Source organism: Cervus canadensis, chromosome 15, assembly GCF_019320065.1.
Source record: "Cervus canadensis isolate Bull #8, Minnesota chromosome 15, ASM1932006v1, whole genome shotgun sequence".
NCBI lineage: Eukaryota > Metazoa > Chordata > Mammalia > Artiodactyla > Cervidae > Cervus > Cervus canadensis.
This window is the reverse complement of record NC_057400.1, coordinates 37597979-37611101: the sequence shown is the minus strand read 5'-3', so window position 1 is coordinate 37611101 and position 13123 is coordinate 37597979. Positions and strand designations below refer to the sequence as shown.

At 40.3% G+C, this 13123-nt stretch overlaps 1 non-coding gene across 1 annotated transcript; it reads right to left on the bottom strand.

The window, feature by feature from the left end:
* Positions 1-1446: 1446 nt before the first annotated feature.
* Positions 1447-1550, bottom strand: LOC122454063. The gene has a single exon (XR_006273283.1). It is a non-coding gene; the product is annotated as a U6 spliceosomal RNA (small nuclear RNA).
* Positions 1551-13123: the final 11573 nt, after the last annotated feature.

The following is a 13123-nucleotide window of genomic DNA, read 5'->3' as shown; positions in this document are numbered from 1 at the left end:
CATTGAGAAAACTGCATACACTGCCCTGTAATATCTCTTCTAAACACATAATTTTTGTAGCAAAATTTTTTATAAATAAGAAAATACTTTTTAATAAATAAATTATATCTTTTATAAATACATTTATAGTATAATTTTTTTTATAAATAGGGAAATAAAAGGGGTTTAATCAGTAGCTTGATGAACTGCTTTTTATTTTTCAGATGAGCTAGACTTGAATGTTTTTGAAGACTAAGGCATAGGATTGGGAAGGCTGAAGACAGAGCAGGTAAAGCCTTATCAGATTAAAGTGAGGTCCCAGGGGAGACAGGAAATAGGGTTAAGAACACAGGTGGATTATTTAATTCATTTTAGAAATGACTAGGGGCATGTTTCATTTTGAAATTGTACCTGTTCCAGGGCAGATAAAAATGAGAGGAATTGAAGGAAATAAAGTTCAGGGAATTCGTACACGATGGGCTTCCAGTGATTTTACATAAGCACGAGACAGAGAGTGGAGTTGGGAGTTGGAGGGCGGGGTACAAGGCACTTGGTGAAGGCTGGAATCAGTTGTTAGGAAGAGAGAGAAGTGCAGCTAACTCACCACAGGAGCAGAGAGAGTCAGAGAGCTTTGAGCATCCCTCTGACTTTAAACCAATGTCTCTAATCCAGGGGAAAACACACTGAGTGGGATGTAGGCAGTCCCACAGTGTCCATGAACGGAGTGACAAGGGTGATGGAGAAGCAGCTATGGAATGATGGTTTCTAACCAGCTTGGTGGCAAGGAGGATGTCACGGGATGCTTCCAGTAGGAAGTGGAAGGGTTGGCTCTTGAGGCATTATTAGTTTCTACAGATACTAGGGTTTTGTTGGCTGTTTCTTTGTTTTCTTGGTGGAAGGAAATATTCTCTAATAACCACCAGCATGTTAGGGACTTTATCCTTCCAACACTTGTTCAGTTCAGTTCAGTTCAGTCGCTCAATTGTGTCCGACTCTTTGCGACCCCATGAATCGCAGCACGCCAGGCTTCCCTGTCCATCACAAACTTGTTACTAATGATCTAAAAATTCCCCTTCTGTCTCTTTCGGCAGAAATTGGATTCATCTTCAGTTACTCTCCGATATCACCCACTTACGTTTCAGTGACTCGTAGGCAAGGCTTGAGTTGAAGAAACGAAGACCTGGGTGAGTCTCTGTAGGGCTTGGCCAGAGCGTAACTGTCAGGGGAAGTGAAATGAGTGGTTCCCGCCCTCCGCCCTGAGCCCCGAGGAGCCCTCTGTGCTCTGCTGGGACCACCTCTGCCCGATTCCAGGCGCTGTACCAAAGATGCCCTCAGGACGTGTCCTGACTTGGTCTTTTTTTTTTTTTTTTTCCATTTATTTTTATTAGTTGGAGGCTAATTACTCTACAATATTGCAGTGGTTTTTGTCATACATTGACATGAATCAGCCATGGATTTACATGTATTAAAAATATGGAACGCTTCAGGAATTTGCGTGTCATCCTTGGGCAGGGGCCACGCTAATCTCTGCATTGTTCCAATTCCAGTATATGTGCTGCCAAAGCGAGCACCTGACTTTGTCTTCTTATCTGTGCCACACTGGAACCATTCTCTTCTCTCTGTAGCCTCCATTTTAACAAGGAGTAGAGAAGGAAGAGTGGAGAAGGAGTAGAGACAGAAATCTTGTGGGAGGGAAGAAGGTAGGCACTATGGCGGGCACTTGAGGGCACTTTTCGTGTGCTGTGAAGAAGTAGGATGAAATGAAATCCTTGAAAAAGAGCTAGAGGCTTCTTCATATCTCTCCCCACCACCTCCAACTCAATTTCTGCCCCCAGGAGCAAGATCAAAATAACTTTCTGTGGGATGAAAGGATGACAATGACTTTGGATCCAATTACATTATCATAACCTGGAAACAACCCTTGCATTGGAGGTTTGCTGAAGTACTGAACTGTAAAACTTAAATTACAATACGAGAAATGAAAGCGATTTGAACTCACGGCCCTTTGGACATTTTCCTCGATATCAAAGAAGGAGGATTTCATTTTTCTGCTTTCTGAAAATAGGATAGGAAATGGACAAGTGATGAACTAACCAGAAATGATGGGAAGAAATATTTAACTGGAAATAAAACTAAGAGAGGAAAAGACAAGTGGGTTTAGATTAATGTCAGGCTTGCAATTATCACAGGACCTGAAATTTGTTTACATGATCACATCTTCAGAGTTACTCAGCTCCTCTGATACAGAATTCTAAGTGTTTTCCTTCCCCTTGGAAGCTGAAGATTAGCTAGCTACTCAAGGCTGGGCACGTAGGAGATGGGAACATGCAAGCATCTGCTCATGGTTGAACTAAGGAATGTAAATATAACCCTCAAGTCCCCACCTTATTTCCAGGGAAATGAAATAAGCCTGGAAATAGATGAACTCTGTCCATGAACTTGGACTGGATGGGAGCCATGCAAAGAAGAAATACTTGAGAGAAAAGGAAAGATGAGCAATGTGTATGTTTTACATGTGTGCACACATATGTGTCTATATATTTATGTGCAAACACACAAACTCCATGTGTGGTTTATGCTTGTGTGTACATATTCATATTTATACACATATGTATGTACAGAGTTCACAGAGCACTCCCAAACAAATACACACCAGATGTGCTGATTTTGAGTGCTCCAAAAAAGATTATTATTGAGAAGGAAATGAAACAGGGTTTTGGAGGACACTGGTCATACTACCAGGTATACTGATTTTTGGAGGGCAGATTCTATGTTGTGCATACGTTTATTCTGAGTAAAAGGAGACACAGGGCAACATAATAACTGCTTCAAAATTTTGGAGAGATAGCATGTGGAAGAAGGATTTAACTCATTCCATATGGTTCCAGAGGATAGAAATGAGGCCGAGGCGTAGCAGATTTCTGTTCTAAATGAGAACAACTTTCTAACAATTAGTACTACACAAAAGAGACATGTATTCCTTCTAAAAGGAGATAATGATCTGCCTACTCTTGGAAATGACATGTGGCAGAGGCTGCGTGGCCATCTGTTACAGAAGTTGCAGGGGGCATATTTCCATTTGGTGAGGGGTTTGCACTGTGGCTATTGCTGGGCCATCTCCATTCTGAAATTCAATGGTTCTAAAATATTCATACCTTTATGGGTATGAATAAACACCTTTTAAGGGGAGTTGAATCTGATAATGGTTTTGGTTTTCTGACTGCTTTTATTTTATTCAGTGACTTATGAGCAGTGAACTCCAAACTCAATAAGTACTATACATACCAATTTCTTCTGTCTTCTATTTGGTTTCTGTTTTCATCTACTTCTTTTTCTTGCTTTTAGGTTTTTTGTTTTCTGTTCTCTTTTCCGTATCTTTCTTTCATCCTACCTGTACCCTCTAGATATTAGAGATGGAAGGAGGGCAGTGTTCATTGAGACAATAACATGAGGAAGAAAGTGTTTAACTTGGTTAATTTTTTTTTCCCCTGAAGGGAAGATCCTAGCTGTGTATCAGTATGTGAACACACTGATGTATGTATGTATGTATGTATGTATATATGTATGTATACTATAGCGTGTGTATGTGTGTGTGTGTGTGTGTGTGTGCAGACCCTCAGTGAGCTGTCATATTGCCTAGAGAATAAGGCTTATTGTATTTTTAACCTAGAGGAGTCCCCTTCCAAGTGGATGCCTATAAGAGCTGGGGATTGGGAACCACTTTTGATTGTCACAATGACTGGGGACTGTAACTGGCATTGAACGGGAGGAGGGGAGGAAAGCTGAATGTCCTGCACTGTATGGAACTCTCAACTGATCCAGAATTATGCCATCCCAAATAAATCTACACAACTGAGGTAGATGAGGTGGAGATTTTGGAGACAGACAATCTGGGTTTGAATTCTGGTTCTACCCTCTTTAGCTCTGTGATCTGGGACAGGCAGTTTAACCTCTCTGGATTTTTGTTTCCTCATCTGTATTATGAAGGGTAATAAGAGCACCTCCCCACAGTGCCGCTGTGAAGATTAAATGAATTAACATTTCAAGTGCTTAGAGGTGCATAGGCAATAAAACACATTCAACAAGGGTCAGCTATGATTTTGATTTCTCTGAAATGGCTGGGAATGGGCTTTTTGGCTTCATCTTACAGGTTGAATGTATGAGAGTTTCCATATACTTTAGCTCTTAGGAAACTAGAACATGGTGAACCAATACTTACAAAAGTGTGACCTATGGACCCTTTGAAGTTTTGAGGCTTCTATGGTATCACCATGAATATATGTGCAGTGAGCACTGACATGACAACACCAGTTTGTCTTTCTTTCTCCTCTTCATATATACGTAAATACATACCCAATCATTTTCCTAATATAGCATTGTAATTAACAAAATAAAAAAATTCCTTTAAAGTCATAGGAATTTTGTTCCCATGCATTTGCTCAATAAATGGATACAAAAAATATATTTACATTATATGAGAGGACTATGGAATTTTGAAAAAAATTTTCTTCAATTCCTCAAGCTTGGAAATGTTGTGATTCATACAACAGAGCATTCTTAATCCTGCACTGATACTAAAGATTATTTTATCTTTTTAAGACTGACTCAGAAGGTGTTTCAAGATTTGACTAATCCCAAGGTTATAATCATGGATTTTTATGATAATTTTGTTAAAAGTCAATTTAAGAAGGCACACTTGATTAAGCAGAATCTATTAAAACATTGTAGTGCCAAAAAATTGCTTTAAAAAAATCCCAGACACTAATTTGATTACTTTTCATTTTTAATCTGTATTATGAAGACAGAGTCAATCAAATTCTTCATAATAGTGTGTACTTTGGGATGATAAACATTTTCAATTGATTGTCTCCTATTTGTTTACAATGATTTTGTCCCATCTCTTTTCTACTTTGACTGACTCTTTGAAGGGAAATACAAGTAGATATGATAATATGTGGAATGAATCATATTATTCCCTCATGATATGACTACTGTATTTTTCTATGAATATATACTGAGAAGTGTCCAACTTTTTCTTGCCTTTCATGTATGCATTTGTGATCAACCTTGGCATGTTCCCAGCATCAGGGTCTTTTCAAATGAGTCAGTTCTTCACATCAGGTGGCCAAAGTACTGGACTTTCAGCTTCAGCATCAGTCCTTTCAGTGAATATTCAGGACTGATTTCCTTTAGGATGGACTGGTTAGATCTCCTTGCAGTCCAAAGGATGCTCAAGAGTCTTCTCCAAAAAAAAAAAAAAAAAAAAGAGTCTTCTCCAACACCACAGTTCAAAAGCATCAATTCTTGGGCGCTCAGTTTTCTTTATAGTCCAACTCTCACATCCATGCAAGACTACCGGAAAAACCATAGCTTTGATTAGGTGGACCTTTGTTGGCAAAGTAATGTCTCTGCTTTTTAATATGCTGTCTAGGTTGGTCATGACTTTTCTTCCAACGAGCAAGTGTCTTTTAATTTCATGGCTACACTCACCATCTGCAGTGATTTTGGAGCCCCCAAAATACAGTCTGTCACTGTTTCCACTATTTCCCCATCTATCTCCCATGAAGTGATGGGACCAGATGCCATAGTCTTAGTTTTCTGAATGTTGAGTTTTAAGCCAACGTTTTCACTCTCCTCTTTCACTTTCTTCAAGAGGAGATATCTTACAATTTGTTAAGTTAAGAGTACACCATGTACCAAGCTGATGCAAGATCTTGATAGTGGGGGAAGCTGTGCATGTGTGGGGCAGTGAATATGTGGAAACTCTCTGTACTTCCTCTTATTTTTTTGTGGAAATAAAATTTCCCTAAAAAGTAGTCTATTAAGTGCTTTCTGTGTGTGTTTGTGTGTTAGTTGCTCAGTCATGTCTGACTCCTTGCATCGCCATGGACTGTAGCCAGACAGGCTCCTCTGTCCATGGAATTCTCCTGGCAAGAATACTGGAGTGGGTAGCCATTCCCTTCTCCAGGGGATCTTCCAGACCCAGGTATCAAACCTAAGACCCTACATTGCAGGCAGATTCTTTACCATCTGAGCCACCAGTGAAGAACATTAAGTGCTTACAAAATATTTTTGGGATTAAGATTGGGTTCTAAAGGAGATCAGTCCTGGGTGTTCATCAGAAGGACTGATGTTGAAGCTGAAACTCCAATATTTTGGGCACCTGTTGTGAAGAGCTGACTCATTTGAAAAGACCCTGATGCTGGGAAAGATTGAGGGCAGGAGGAGAAGGGGACAACAGAGGATGAGATGGTTGGATGGCATCACTGATTCAATGGACATGGGTTTGGGTGGACTCTGGGAGTTGGTGATGGACAGGGAGGCCTGATGTGCTGCAGTCCATGGGGTCACAAAGAGTTGGACACGACTGAGCGACTGAACTGAATTCAGGGTCCGTAAAACCAAAATTTTACATTATTTCTTTTCTCTCATGTATATCTCAACACTTACTAAAATTTGATTTTATGAAGAATTTCATTCACTAAATTGTATCTTTCTGCCTCTGAGGGAGCCCAGTCTGGAAAGAAAAGCCAACAAGCAGTCATCTTCACGGTTGTATGACTGGGATACTCAGGGTGCTGCTGGGTACCTTTGCTTTCAAAGGCCCTTTAATGTTAAAACCGAACATAGGCTATACAGGAGGAACGGTATATAATGGCTGACCTTGGTGACATGTTGTGTACCAGGCCTTTGGCCTCTCCTTAAATCATTCAGCCCAGTGAGGCCCCTGATTTGGTTACATCAAGGAGTTTCCTTACTCAAATTTAATGTTTCTCACTCTTCAATTTCAGAGCTTGCTCTAGACTTTTGGGCTTTACTTAAAAGAATTATGAGAGCCGCAACTGCACTGGAGAAGCAGCAGCCCCTATTGCAGTCTTCCTATGTTCAAGTTTATCTACACCAGCAACTGTAGTTACTGAACTCTTGACTTTGTCACCAGTCACTCTTTCTCCTGTCAGATGGAGCATTTACTCTCTCGACCATGATTCCATGTATCCTCACCAGGCCAAGTCCTTAGGGGAAATAAATTGCATGATTATGGAGCCACCAGTAATTTGTTCTTTGAGAATGGTGCCCTTGGAGCTGTGTAATATTGCAACTTTGCCCTACATGTAAGGACACTTTTGGCTTGAATATTACTCCATCTTCCTTAATCTGTGCATTTCACTATCCCCTTACACACCGTGTTCAGCTCAGAGTTCTCTCTGACAAACCACAATAGTCTTCTCCATGTTAATTAGAATAAAATGAGAGCTTCTTGCTCTTGATCTAAGGCTAGTCTCAACGCTGGCTTCCAGGAGGTTGAGTTGGGTGGGTGGAGAGTGCTGTGACTATTTCTTCTTTGATGATTTTGTTCTGGTTACATGCTTCCACTCTGTGGCGAAAGTAAATTTTACATTTTGAATAGAAGTTACCTGTGTTACTTTAAAAGTTTTTCAAAGACCCTCTTTGCACTCAGACAAGTTGTACACAGACATTTGTAGTTTATTAACATAACCAGCAAAGACCACAAGACTATCAAACAGATAAACCTGATCTTGCTTTCCTTGTTCTCTTTAGGTTCCCTAAAATATTGGGTTACCATTTTGATTTCCTCTCAATCATTAGCTGGAGAAGCTCCTTAGTCACAGAGAATGATTTGTCTTATTCTGCTATTGTTAACACTTTGAAGCACCTCTCAACACAAACCAAAAACTCCTTACTTATGAGTTTGAAAATATAGCCCTTCATGCTATTTTAAATTTGGAGTGGTATGGAATTAACTAATTAGTTAGTCTACATAGCAGTGACTATTTTCTCAAGGAAGGACATGCTGTTCAAAAAGACAGGAACACATGTGTATTTATTCAGAAATTCAGTCTACAGTGCTTGCCATGGGAATGTTTAGTCATGTTAACAGAAATAATTTTCAGGCTTCAGGCCGAAAACTGAAAATTTAAAAGTATAACGCGTTGTCTTCGGGACTCCTTGTGAGAAAATATGAATGACCAACTATCTAACAGAGCTTTGTCAAATAAACTTCATTTTAAAAAAATTACCTTCCTTTACCTTTTTCAAAATGATAATTTTTTAATTAAAAAAAGTGACATATTAACTAATTGCTATTGAAAGTTTAACATAGAGATCTGTTTATAATTGGAAGAAATAGGAATTTTTTTCTTTTCTTTTCTTTTTAAAAAGAGTTTCTTATTTCATCTTAACATAGAATTATCTACTTTATTTTCACTCCAATCCCAATGAAGGACAATGCCAAAGAATGTTCAAACTACTGTAGATTTCCACTCATTTCACAAGCTAGCAAGGTTATATTAAAAATCCTTCAAGCTAAGCTTTAGCAGTAAATGAACTGAGAACTTCCAGATGTACAATCTGGGTTTTGAAGAGGCAGAGGAACCAGAGATCAAATTGGCAACATTGGAATTCCAGAAAAACACCTACTTCTGCTCCATTGACTACTCTAAAGCCTTTTTGTGGATCGCAATAAACTATGGAAAATTCTTAAAGAGATGTGAGTAGCAGACCATCTTACCTGTCCCCTGAGAAACCTGTATGTTAGTCAAGAAGCAACAGTTAGAACTGGACATGAAACAAAATACTGCTTCAAAATTGGGAAAGGTTCCTGGTGGCTCAAAGGTAAAGAATCCACTGGCAATGCAGGAGCCACAGGGATGTGGGTTTGATCCCTGGGTCAGGAAGATCCCCTAGAGGGGAGCATGGCAATCCACTCCCGTATTCTTGCCTGGAGAATCCCATGGACAGAGGAGCCTGGTGGGCTACAGTCCATAGGGTTGCACAGAGTCAGACATGACTGAAACGATGTCGCATGCACACAAGCATGTATATAGAATATACAAGGCTATATATCGTCACTCTGGTTATGTAGCTTCTATGAAGAGTACATTATTTGAAATGGCAGGATGGACGAATTGCAAGCTGGAATCTATATTGCAGGTAAAAATATCAACAACTGCAGATATGTAGATGATACTACTCTAATGACAGAAAGTGAAGAGGAACTAAAGAGCCTCTTGATGAGGTGAAAGAAGAGAGTGAAAAAGCTGGCTTAAAACTCAACATTCAAAAAACTAAGATCATAGCATCTGGTCCCATCACTTCAAGATGGCAAATAGAAGGGGAAAAAGTGGAAGCAGTGACAGCTTTATTTCCTTGAGTGCCAAAATCATTGCGGATGGTGATTGCGGCCATGAAATTAAAAGATGCCTTCTCCTTGGAAGGAAAACTATGACAAAGTTAGAAACAGTGTTAGAAAGCAAGAGACATCACTTTGCCAACCAAGGTCCATATAGTCAAAGCTATGGTTTTTTCAGTAGTCATGTACGAATGTGAAATTTGGACCATAAAGACAGATGAGCACTGAAGAATTGATGCTTTTGAATTGTGGTGCTGGAGAAGACTCTTGAGAGTCCCGTGGACACCAATGAGACCAAATCAGTCAATCCTAAAGGAAATCAACCCTGAATATTCATCTGAAGGGCTGATGCTGAAGCAGAAGCTCTAATACTTTGGCTACCTGATGTTAAGAGCTGACTTACTGGAAAAGACCCTGATGCTGGGAAAGACTGAGGCAAGAGGAGAAGGGGGTGACAGAGGATGAGATAATAGGATAGCATTACTTACTCAATGGACTTGAATTTGAGCAAAGTCCTGATGATAGTGGAAGACAGAGGAGCCTGGAATGCTACAGTCCCATAAGATTGTCAAGAGTCAGACACGACTTAACAACTGAACAAAAACAGCAGCTACTTTATTTACTGTCAGGATATTCCAGATGTTATACTGCACACAGCTTAAAGCCTCTAGTTCAGGTGTATTGCATCACCCAAGAAGAAAAGAATTTCATAGCAGGAGACCTTTTATGATCCTCAGGTATCTGGAGAAATGTCCTTCCTTTTTCCTCTTTTTGCATTTATTCATCCACAGTATCCATCTTCCTGGTATGGTGCTGAATGCTTGCAATATCAGAATGGAATAACTTTTTGTCCCAACTATCTGGAAGTCCTCTGAAAGAGGGGTGGTTTCCATTATTTTATTTTCTGGAATGCTTATGTGTTCTTCTGGATCATCTATTAATAATTTGCTATAGATTCCCTCTAGTGTATTTTTCATTTGAGTTATTGTATTCTTCAGTTCTGATTCATTCATTTTATATTTTCTAACTCTACTGAAGTTCTTATTGTATTTCTCTGTTCTTCTGCCGACTTTGGTGAGCATTCTTATGATTATTACTTTAAATTCTTTTTTAGGTAAATGACTTCTCATTAGAGTTTTCCTCTGGAGTTATATTTTGTTCTTTCAGTTGGAATCAACTCCTTTGTCTTCTCATTTTGTTTGACTTTCTGTTAACTTCTGTGAATTAGAACAGTTATCTTTGTGTATCTTGGGAGCATGGCCTTATGTAGACTGTACTATATGCAGACTGAGTGAGCTTGGTAGATTTGGTAGTAGGGCTAAAATTGCCATGGGCACAGACCAAGGCTTTTCTTGGAGTGTCCTGGGGCCCAGGGACAGCTGTGAGTGTATGTTGAGGGCTGCAGTTTTGCTGGGAGAGCTGAAGCTGGAGTTGGGTAAAGGCCAGAGTCATGCCTGGGCAGTCTTGGCAGGTCAGATGCTTTTTCAATCTGCTACATAGAGGTTTGCTTCCCCCAACTTACTAGAGCAATTTATAACACTCATCAGGCTGCAACTATTTATTTAATACAATTTAAGAGGTATTCTTGCAGTTGTGTTTGTGTTAGTTGCTCAGTCGTGTCCAACTCTTTGTGAACCTGTGGACTGTAGCCCGCCAGGCTCCTCTGTCCATGGGATTCTCCAGGCAAGGATACTGGACTGGATTGCCTTTTCCTTCTCCAGGGCCTGACCCAGGGATTGAAGCCAGGTCTCCTGCATTGCAAATCTGGAAAATAGCTTGTTTCAACAGCAACTCTTGGGCTTCCCTGGTGGCTTGATGGTCGAGAATCTGCCTGCAATGCAGGAAACCTGGGTCCATAGGGTTGCAAAGAGTCAGATAGGACTGAGCAACTAACACACACACACACAGCAACTCTGTAATGGGTTTACCAGTGACCCAGGTTGTTTTTCGATTGGGTTACTGATTAGCAATGGTCTCAGCCCAAGCCAATATGACCAGTATGAGGACAAAATGGCCCCACAATCAGCTTTTCTGGAAGCCGGCAGACACAAGGCTACTGCAGGCCAAGCCCTACATGGGAGGACCTAGTATTGCTTACTGTGAGAGGACACCAGCTTTTCCTCATTGCTAAAGTCTCCTTTTCCATAAATCCTCCAGGCGACCAATCAACTCACTGTCTCCATACTGCTATAAAGTCTCGGGCCCCTTCACCAATGTTAAGGCAGATACCACCCTCAGCTTGGTGACTGATGGAAAGTTTGAACAATGATTTCACAGATCTCTGCTGTCTTCACCTCTCTCTCTCAGGGATTGATGATGGGCCTGGCCAATAGCAGATGCTGAGTTGGCTTTTAGATGAATCCAGCCCACTGTAATGGCTGATCATTGTGGCTGCTGGGAGACTGTGAGCGAGTCAACACAGGGGAGGTCAGGTAAGGGCCACTGATCCAGAGTCAGTGAGCTTTGTTTTGTTTTTAATTGGAAGATAATTACTTTACAATACTGTGTTGGTTTCTGCCATACAACGTGAATCTGCCATAAGTATGCATATATCCCCTCCATCTTGAACCTCCCTCCCACCCCCCAGCCCACCCCACCCCACCCCACCCCTCTAGGTTGTGACAGAGTCCTGGGTTGAGCTTTCCATGTTATACACCAAATGCCCACCAGCTATCCATTTTACACATTGTAATGTATATGCCCCAATGCTACTCTCTCCATTTGTCCCACCCTCTCTTTCCCCCGTGTGTCCACAAGTCTGTTGTTCCCTGTCTGTGTCCCCATTCCTATCCTGCAAATATAGTCAACGGTACCATTTTTTGAGATTCCATATATGTATGTTAATACATGATATTTGTTTTTCCCTTTCTGAGAGTCAGTGAATTTTTGCATGAGTCTTTTAAGAGCAGAGTCTTGGCTACCTACAAACCTCTGCCTCTCTGGGTGGTAAGTTTTGCTGATGCTCAAAGCCAGTTCTGGGGGCTCATCTTCCTGGTGCCAAACCCCAGCCCTGGGGGGTGCTTAGTATGGGGCTTGAATCGCTTGCTTCTTAGGGAGTACTGGGAGTTTGTGATATCCCTTTTGCTTGTGAGTCCTCTGTAGGGGGTGTGAATACAGACTAGGTTGCATCTCTGCCCCTCCTCCTCATCTCAATGTGTTTTTTCCTTAATATTCTTAATTGTGGAAGGGCTGTTCTGCTGGTCTTCATGTTGCTCTCAGAGAATTGTCCTGAGTATAGCAGTAGTTTTGCCCTATCTGTGGGAGATAGTGAGTTCAAGATCTTTTCACTCTGCCATCTTCACCCCACCTCTCCACAAGAGACACATTATTTTAGACTGCAAATCAAGTCTCAAATGTTTTAAATGAATGAAAACAGAGTATCTTATTAGACTACAATGCAGTTGAGCTGGAAACTAGTCAGCATGATAATCATAAAATTCTCATGTATTTGGAATTAAAGGAGCATACTTCCAAGTAACCAATGAGTCAAAGGAAAAATCAAAATAAAAAATGGAAAATGTATAAATAAATGATTACAAAAACACTACACATCCAAACTTGTGATATATATATATATATGAAAAGTGAAAGAACATGTTAGTCATTCAGTCATGTCTGATTCTGTGACCCCCTGGACTGTAACCCTCCAGACTCCTCTGTCCATGGGATTTCCCAAGCAAGAATACTAGAGGAGGTAGCTGTTCCCTTCTCTAGGGTATCTTCCCCACCCAGGGATTGAACCCAGATCTCCTGCATTACAGGCAGATTTTTTACCATCTGAGCCACCAAGGAAGCTGATATATGTCTATATGTTAAAAAAGAATGACTAAACATCAACAAAGCAAGCATCAGTTTCAACAACTTAGTTAAACAAAGCAAGTTAAATCCACTAAAAGTAAATAATAAAGCATAAAATAATATAATAAAAAACAGTCATAATATAGGGATAAACAAAGCCAAAATTTGGTTTTTGCAAAGACTAAGACAGATAAA